Source organism: Dicentrarchus labrax, unplaced genomic scaffold (genome assembly GCF_905237075.1).
Source record: "Dicentrarchus labrax unplaced genomic scaffold, dlabrax2021, whole genome shotgun sequence".
Taxonomy (NCBI): domain Eukaryota; kingdom Metazoa; phylum Chordata; class Actinopteri; family Moronidae; genus Dicentrarchus; species Dicentrarchus labrax.
Genome location: NW_026136703.1, coordinates 15,271,609 through 15,281,047, shown reverse-complemented (window position 1 = coordinate 15,281,047; position 9,439 = coordinate 15,271,609).

The window sequence follows — 9,439 nt, the reverse complement described above, 5'->3', positions numbered from 1 at the left end:
AATTCAAACCTGGATTATATTGTGCTCACAACTTTTTGAGTAGTCTTTTTTTATATGCTATTCTGGTGGCAAATTGGTGCCACATACAGCAATAGTGCATGTGGTTTACTGTTAAGACAATGACAGGAAATACGGTTTGACAAATAGTCTGAATGGTGCTGTTGAAATAAATGTCATCCATCTGGTCTTCCTAGCACGTTAAATAAATTCTCAGAATTACTTGGAAATTCAGTTTGAACCAGGTTTCTTGTAATTAAGTGCAATAGGTATTATCCCTCTGAAAACCACAGTAATCTAGATATTCTCATTGGCCAGGACTCTAGACCAGAGATGACAGGTATTGGTGACTGATTTAAGTGTGTTTGAGAAGCCATGATGGCCTGAAAACTCATCTCTGAGTAACGCTTGGCAATTTAGACTTTCACGGCCATGTCCTGACTTTGCGAGGGCGATATCTCAACCGTCTCGACTCACGCTGGTATTTAAGAGGAGATTTAACTGGGTCGACGGATGAAAAATCAGGTTGAAGCCAAACCCATGCAAAAGAGGTGATAGTGTGTTCATGTGTGCATATATGCGTGTGTGTGCAGGGATGGGGGGTCACAGGGATGTTCTTGACTGTGTCATCTCCAGCAGCTGTTTCCCTCAAACCCTGCCTCGCACCCTCCTCCCCCTCCCACCCCATCGCCTCACAATGAAACCAATACAAAAGAACAGGAAGTGCCTCCCGTTAACTGGGGCCCAATCAAAGCCATCATTATTCCCGTGTCAGAATTTTTAGAGGAAATAGCTTCTCAGAAAATATGCCAGCTGTGCAGGGAGTGCGGTATTATTGTCTTATAGGTCTTGTCTGTTTTTGCTTTCTTTTTTTTTTTTTTTCACTTATCAGTGGCTGCTAACAAAAGGACGCCTAGACCCGTCTCGACCACGTGCACGGCACACTGTCACTGCTGTGCGTTCACAAGGCAAGCCAGGCACTGTGTTCTCTGGGGCTGGGTGGTTATTGTGCGCGCTGTGAAAAGGGCTCCCCTGCTGTGCCTGCACCGGCTTCTTTGGTTCCCATCCTGAACCGAGCAATTGTCTTTTTAAAATCGTGCGAGCGGAGCTGAACCCAGAGAGCACACAGATGCAAGACTACATACATGATCATACACACACGCACACGCACACCACACACACACACACACACACACACACACACACACACACACACACACACACACACACACACACAGCTTTGCCTACTGAAGCCACATCTGTAAGAATGCTGCTCAGATTACAGCATAAACGGTGGGTTCAGGTGAAGCCTAACGTTTGCCAGATGCTGTGGTAAAGTCACCAGGAGGTTAGCCTAACATTGGAGTGTTGTTGTTGGTCAGGGAGGGTGGAATCATCTGCCTCCCTTACAAGGGGGGGGGGCACATCTGGCGTGAACAGAAAAAGTAATTTATGAGCATTATCCTAAACGAGCGTGAATAACAGCGCTTATGCTTTTGCTTATCTGCAATATTTTAACCGCAGAATGGAGCTTAAATCTTTTACATTGATTAGTCTTGCAGCTAAAAAAGAACAGGCAGCTTCTCGGTTGATCCGATCTCCACTTTGTCCTCTATAATCTCTCTGTCTCTCTGAGGCCTTGCAGACGTCTGGAGGACAATGATTAACTAAGTCACTCGACGCGTTGACACAGGTGAGCACTACTCAGGTTGTTAAACAGTCATTACAGGGATGCTGTGATGCGAATGAACAACACACACACACACACACACACACACACACACACACACTTTGATTGACCACTAACATTGTTATAGCTTGTCTGTCACATTAGGCTGAGGCCTATTCAGTTACAAAATGCCACTGTTGACTGTATTTACACTGATTAGATAAAGGTGATGTCCCATCTGACTGAGTCCTCTGCTGACATTCAACATAAAACCCACATAGGGAAAAAACTAATTTTACACTTGTGACTTTTGTGAATACAAAGACATGATAACTGATTTCTATCTGTTTAACATTAGTTCTCACCTCTCATAAACTGGGCTTTGTCAGGCCTATCTCTTGCTCCAAAGGAGCTGCTCTGCGTCCTTCACTGTGAAGCTTATCAGTGGTGTTTGAAGTGCTCGTCTTTATCTGAGCTCACTGTTGAGGTCATCAGCCTGACCCAGTGGTCCCTATCTTTGCCCTCACTATTTCTCTAGTGTCCTGCCTTGCAGATAGTTTTGATTTTATTTGCCGAAGTTTTCAGATATCCAACTCTGAGTGGAAAAAAAGGATTGTTTAATGTGAAAGTATGACGTTAAATGTACGTAGACGGTAAACAAAGAGAGAAGGTGATGACATATGAAGAAGTTTCCTGTCTTGAACTGAGCTGGGAACTCTGTAGGTGTCTAAGCAAGAGTTCAAATGGAAAATAGCACTGCGATTTAAATAAAAGCAAGTGGCTGTGTTAATGTGCGTGTGTGTTGTTATAGGTAAAAGTGAGAAAGTAAAAAATGATCCAGGATCACAACAGCAATCATTTTATCCTTGCCTGTAATAATTGCAGGGAGAACAACTAATTACACTTTTAAAATTACAAATTAATCTACCAGAATTGTACCTCTCCTGAGAGAGAGAGAGAGAGAGAGAGAGAGAGAGAGAGAGAGAGAGAGAGAGAGAGAGAGAATACTGTGAATAAACCACAGACCTCATTGTGAACAGTTTCCACTGGAAGCAGTCTTTATCAGGTAATCAAATAAGCTCTATTAATTCAGTTCAGATCTTTATTGTGCCACAAGAGGAAATTGTTTTTGCAGCAAAGCAGCATAAAAACACATATGTAAAACATGACAATTGCAAAAATTCAAAGTGCTGTACTATGTTTGCAGTTCAGGATATAACAAACGCAACGAAAACACAAGGAATAAAAATAAGAAAGATAAAGTGGTAAGCTGTGCGGCGAACCAAGAGTTCAAAGAAAACTTGAACCTGTTGCTCCTGAACTACTGTCTGACCAGAGGTGAGGATGTCAAACTCCCTTAGAAGAGGATGGTTTGGAAATTGGTTAGGATAGATTTAACTTTCAGGGTGATTTCCGTAGAAAAGGCTGCTGCTCATTAATAATTTTAACTGCCTTGACAATATTTCCAAGTTAATTTTTGTGTTCCATACGAACAAAGCAGTGAGAAGTTAAGGACTGATTCTATGATGCGTCTGATTGTATGATTAGACATCCATCAACATTAATAACATTTAACCTCTGCAGAAAATACAGCCTTTGATGTCCCTTCTTGCATAGAAGTCTTGTTATTCAACAATAGAAGGTGGAAGTGATGTCTTTAGGAAGTCAATGATCATATTTATGGTTTTGGAAATGTTCAGTCTCAGAGAGTGATCATGACTCATTCCAATTAAGCAGACTGACAACAACACTTGTGTCATCTGCAAATTTAAGACTGTGTCTGTCCTTGTAATGACAGTAAAGGGAAAACCGTTTCTAGAGTAACACATTTCTATTAATTAAAAATAAATTCAATGCTGTGAGCACTACTCATGAAATTCTATTCATCACCATTGCAGTGGGGTGGATACAGACATACCCAAACCCTAGGCAAATAATACTATCTATATGGTGAAATATGTTGTTTGATCATTTGGGTGAACCAGTCCTTTAATGTATATTTCCATATATGTATCAGTTTTGTTTGAATTTCTGAGTCTTTAATCTTTTTTATATCTTGCCATATAAATATAATTCTCCTCTTTTTTAAGCCCAAGTGTTTCCAGTCTGTGAGAACTTGCTTCTACAGACCATATTCCTCGTTTGGCCATTCCGGGGAATTGGAGGAAGTAACATTTTTAGAAATCTTGAGTGGCTATGACCCTCCACTTTGGCCAGATTCTTAACTTAGCGGTGTGGGGATATTTTTGGTAAATTACAGAGTAGCCAGAGAATGTTAGCAGGAAATGTCCATAAAACAATACACACAGACCAGAAATGGCTGAACAGATATAGGCATTTCCTTGTAGTGTTACTGTCTTTGGGGAGTGACTCATGGTTGTGTTACTACAGCTTTATTTCTCAGAAACAATACTGGCTTAGCACTATTCATAAGCAGCAGCAGCAGCAGCAGCAGTGGCTAAGGTGCAATGGTTTACAGAGTCTGAGGATGGTCTCTGGGTCTTGGCCTGTAATGGTTCACAGACAGAACAAGAACACCATTACGTTTTAAAAACTCCCACGGCGAAAGACAAACACACTGAACCATTGGGCTGCAATTTTGGTGACGTGATGTGTTTTTGAACATGGCAATGCAGAGCTGACCAGCTGGCAGAGTCTCCATTTTCCCTGAGTCCTTATGTCCATCCCATGATGCTGTGCTTGTCACACCACCAAGATTAAAACCACTTTGCGGCAAGAGTGTATGTGAGTGTTTGGGGGTGGGGGGTGGGGGGGATTCCTGGGGGTAGGGTGAACAGAAAACTCACAAACCAAAGTAAGAGAATATAAATCACCCTAAACAGAAAAAGCATAAGAGCAGATGAGTGTATGACAGCCAGACAGAGTGAGAGACAATCCAGTAGCACGGCCAGGGTGTCTGTGTGTGTTGTGTTTGATTGGTTAAGGAGCTCAGTAGTCTGTGTAAGGGCTTTTAATCAGGTCACTGAGAGTCCAGACCTCTTTGCTCCCACTCTGCCCCCTCCGTCTGGAGGGCTCCGCCAGGGGTGACCAAGAGGGGCACCACTGACCCAGATTAGGAAGGGGTAAGTGTGTGTGTGGGAGCGATGGGAATCAGCTGTGTATCATGTCTCAATCCCCACAGTTTCAATTCATTAGTAGCACAAGGAAAAGACAAGAAAGATGAGGAGGGGTGGCAAGTGTGTGTGTGTGTGTGTGTGTGTGTGTGTGTGTGTGTGTGTGTGTGTGTGTGTGTGTGTGTGTGTGTGTGTGTGTGCTCATGCATGTATGCTTACATATATCTAGTGTGCTGGGACAGGAGTGAGTGTGTGTGTGTGTGTGTGTGTGTGTGGGGGGTGGGGAACAGGAGAAAGAAAAAGTGTTAAGAGAATACAATGCCAGTGACAGAAGGAGAAAGTCACTGCTGCAGCTCATCTTAGATTTCAGGGACCCACTTGACCTAGAAACGCATGACACACACATACACCCACACAGGTGCAGAGATACCCACCAGGGACCTAATGGCCTCTGTCTGTGTGTCTCTGTGAAGCCTGACCAGCTGAACCCCTGCAGCAGCAGCCGTAGCGTCAGGCTCCTCTATGTCTTTTATTTCTCTCAATCCCTCTCTTTCTTTTGCCCTCTGAGTGTCTCTTTCTCCTTTCTGTCACTCGCCCTCAAGTCTCTCCTGCAGTCATTTTCCACAGTAATGTTCTCTGCCTTCCCTCAGCTTGCTCTCTTCATTGGACTATGTTTCCTGATCACCAGTACAAATTTCCTGTTTGTATCTCTCCATCTCGCTCCCGCAGTCCATGTCCCCTCCACACAAAAACACATGCGTGGACTATGGACTTGTTGTTAGGATCTGTGAACAAAAGAGCCATATTTGGCCATACATTTTCATCCAACATGCAACTTAATACACCATTGTAACTGGTCAGAAATGTTAGTATTGGTTTATTTCCATTTCAGTTGCCTCCTTCCACCACAACCTGCAGGACTCTCCTACTTCTAGCCTGTTAGTCTTTAACAGCATTATATTCAACAGCAGTTTAGCAGCCAAAATGGACTTCACTTTGAATCCCGGAGCCATGAAAGTGGAGGAATGGGTTTGGATCCCACTCTTAAACACTCTTTTTCGTCTTTACGTACAGGCCACACTCTGTGTGGGGTCTCACAAAGTATGGACCCAGACTGTCTGTAATTACAAGGTCAATATTCTAGTTCAAGTGAGTTTAAAGTGTATTTACCACAAATGTCCCACTTGCAAAACAACAGTAAGAACAGCAATTACACAAGAGCATTTTGTAATTATTATTGTCATCATCTGGTAGTCATCTGCAAATTGTTGCATAGGTCTTTATTTGGGTTAACGATTAAGGATGGAGCTCCACATTGAGACTGGATGTGGATCAGACTCATTCCTCCCTGGCAATGTGGAGACAACTAGCAGAGACAGCCAGTTTGTCTCTGTGCTGTCTGCAGACACTCATTCTGGTGTTTATTTGCAGTTTTGAAAACAGAGGGATGGTTTTTAGAAGAGAGATTAGAGCCTGCACTGCTTCCATTAATGGTCATCCAGTGGAAGCAAGTTCACTGTCAGCTCTAGAGAGGCTGTAAATAATAATTCTGAGTCTGATTGCTTGACAGTCTGTTGGGCATGCCAAAGAATGCAGCGATGTGTCTTCTGAGTCAGTCCATTTGTTAATCAAAAATGACAAAATTCAAACTGAGAAGTGGTTGTTTAGGAGAAATGATGGAAGCTATTATGACTAATCAGATCACCCTTGCCTACACCAACTGGCCCCAACCATGATCACCGAGTCTGACCTTAACTATGCTTACACAAAGCCAGATGTTTTTTCCTCGTTGGATGGCTGCAGAATAAACGGACCGTTCCAGTCAGGGACGATGAAAACGCCACAACAATAGTGTGACCAACAGCTGGCAGCCTCCCCACCCGCCCAGTCACACTGAACACTATAGTCAGCTTGTTTTGGCCCTACGTGTGGTGGCCATGGGCTTTATGGCCTTCTGTGGCTTCTGTCCCACCTGCAATACAGTTGTATGACCTCCATTTATTCCTGCATAGACCAGTAAAATATTCACACCCAAGGACATAGACAGGGCCACCTGACAACAGCAAAGTTCCCACAACGGGCAGCCACGGTAGAGTGAAAATATTGCCTTATGTGACTGACTTTTGATGGGTATTATTATGGTTTAAGGTGTATTCTACTTCCAAGCACCACATTACCAAATTTTGATCACTGCCAGTATTTCTGTTAAGGTATGTTTAAATGAAAAACTTTGGTTGCCACAAATTGATTTTGTACTTTCTCTAATGGAAAATGTCATGTGCTTCCTATTCATTGGCTAAACAAAGATACAGAAGGCATGTTCATATTTTCTGTCTATATCTAAATTGTATTTAGTTACAGTTGAGACAGACAGTAGTCCACACCTGAGATCTTAAAGGAAAATTCTGGTGACTTAGCATTCCACTATCATTAAGCAGTCCTTCCAAGATTTCGTGGGCTTTTTTCAAGATTTCTGCTGCATAAAATGACTGATTTCATGGCAGCTTTTCTAAAATATTGCAAGGCATGTTGCAATGTTTTTAGGGATTTTTTATTGCAGTGTAGCTGCAGGAGAAAGTGAAAATAGTTGCAAATTTATTTGTATAAGTTATTAAAAATCGAGGGCAACTTTTTCCAGTGAGAATAAAATCCCTAGTAGTTGAGTGACTTAATTTATATCTCAACTTGCTCTGCGCACTGCTATGATTACTGAAACTCCTGGGAGACTACAATGATTGGGGAAAGTTATAGTGATTGGACAAAATTGCAAGGTTGTGCAGAATTCTCAGGGATTGGTTGAAATTGGGTCATTGTTGCGATCACAAGTTGGAAGACCAAAAAATCCAAATTGATGCAGCAGAAACTAAATTCTTGAACTGAAGGATTCTACAATTCCCATAATGCAACTCTTGGTTTTATGCTCCCTGCTAGGCAAATAATCCACACGTTTCAAACTCCATACCACTGGCTTGTAACTTGGCAAGCCACAGGAGACATCATGCTACTGTACTTTTAGTGACAGTACTCCTTGTGATGAGTAAACTCACATATATACATCACAAATGACCACATGTTAAGGGCTGCAAAGAAACATACATACATAAAAAAGGCATGCAGTAGCACATAAAGTTGCTTAAAAGTTACAGACAAGCGACAAAGGGTCCTGCTCCTGGTGTGCAGGGTCTTCAGGGTGTGCAATGCCTCCTAACAGCAACAATGGGCACATAGTGTGTGAGTGACTGAATCAGTGAATGAAGTACGTGGGTGAGATTCTTTCTTAATACATTGGGTACCCTCTCATGTAAAAATCAAGCAAGATTATTATGCGCAAGCTCGAACAAGAGACTCAAACATTATTAACAAGTGACCAGTACAAATCAACAATGTGCCTAAAATGTCATGTCGCTGCCTGGGTCACTAGGGACAAAAGCTTGGGATCTGTAGGCTGTTCAAAGCTGATGGAGAAGACTGTAGCGGCTTTGATGGAGGACAGAGTGAAAAAAGGGAGCAGAGGAGGAGCAGAGGAATCCTGCATGACACACACCAGGGATACAAAGAATTAAGTTTCACTGTGTTTCTTACCACTTAATTATCCCCCCCAAGATGGGCCTGCACTTGTGGATGAAAAAGATACCCTTCTGTATACAACACTGCCTCTCCACATGACAGTATGGTGGTTTACCCCCTCTGTCTCTCCATCTCCCTCCCTCCTTCTGTCTCATCTCACAAGATGACCCTCATTACTCTACACTCTGTTCTGTTGTTACCAGAAGTAAAAAGGGATACTTTGCTTTGAGAGGTCAAGATAAGGGGGGGGGGGTCTGCAGGTATGGAGACACACACATTCAGTCATAGAAGTGGAACAGATGTTCAGGCTTATTATAATGTCATAGTCTTCTTTTATTTTATTTCCATAGTAGTGTTTGGTTGTCAATAAAATATAGTGGATTGAAATTTAATTGAGAGAGAGAAGTAGAGAGGAGAAGAGAGGAGGGGGCGCTGCTAATTATGCATGGCGATTGTTGATGGCTTGATTGTCTGCGTCCAGCTGCACGGAGGAGCGGGGAGAGGGAGAGGGAGGGCGGGGAGAGAGGCAGACTCACTGACGCCAGGCTCGGAATTCTCCCATCCATTGAAAGAGAGACCCGATTGTGTCCGGGGCCTTTCCGACAAGCACCTGATCCCTGCCCAGACACACTAGTGTGTGTGTGTGTGTGTGTGTGTGTGTGTGTGTGGCTACAGATTTACGCACGGAGAACTCTGGAATCTGCAGACAAGCGCTGTCATGGGAGTAGAATACACTGTTGGCATTTTTGATATCCTAGAAATAGCTCCTAAAAATGACTTCGAATTCAGGGGCAGTGTATTTTGTTGTGTCAACTTCACACGGAGGCCTGTAATCCCAGTCGCCTAATGCATTTAGACAGCAGTTTGCTCAGTTTGCAAATACAAACAATTATATTCCCACCAGACTTGGGAAATTTAGGGCAATATTTGTCCTCCCCTTGACATATTTAAGAAAGATATTTAAGGTCAAAGACTTGTTTGGATACCCTGCACCGCTCACACAATATATCTCTAAAATAGCACTGGACTAAAGTCCTGTCTCACGGTTCAATATTGTGGTTTGCTCTAAAGTGAGCTCGCAGAATGACTTGTCATACACAGGGTCACTGCTTTTAGGGAGGATGAGGGGGGG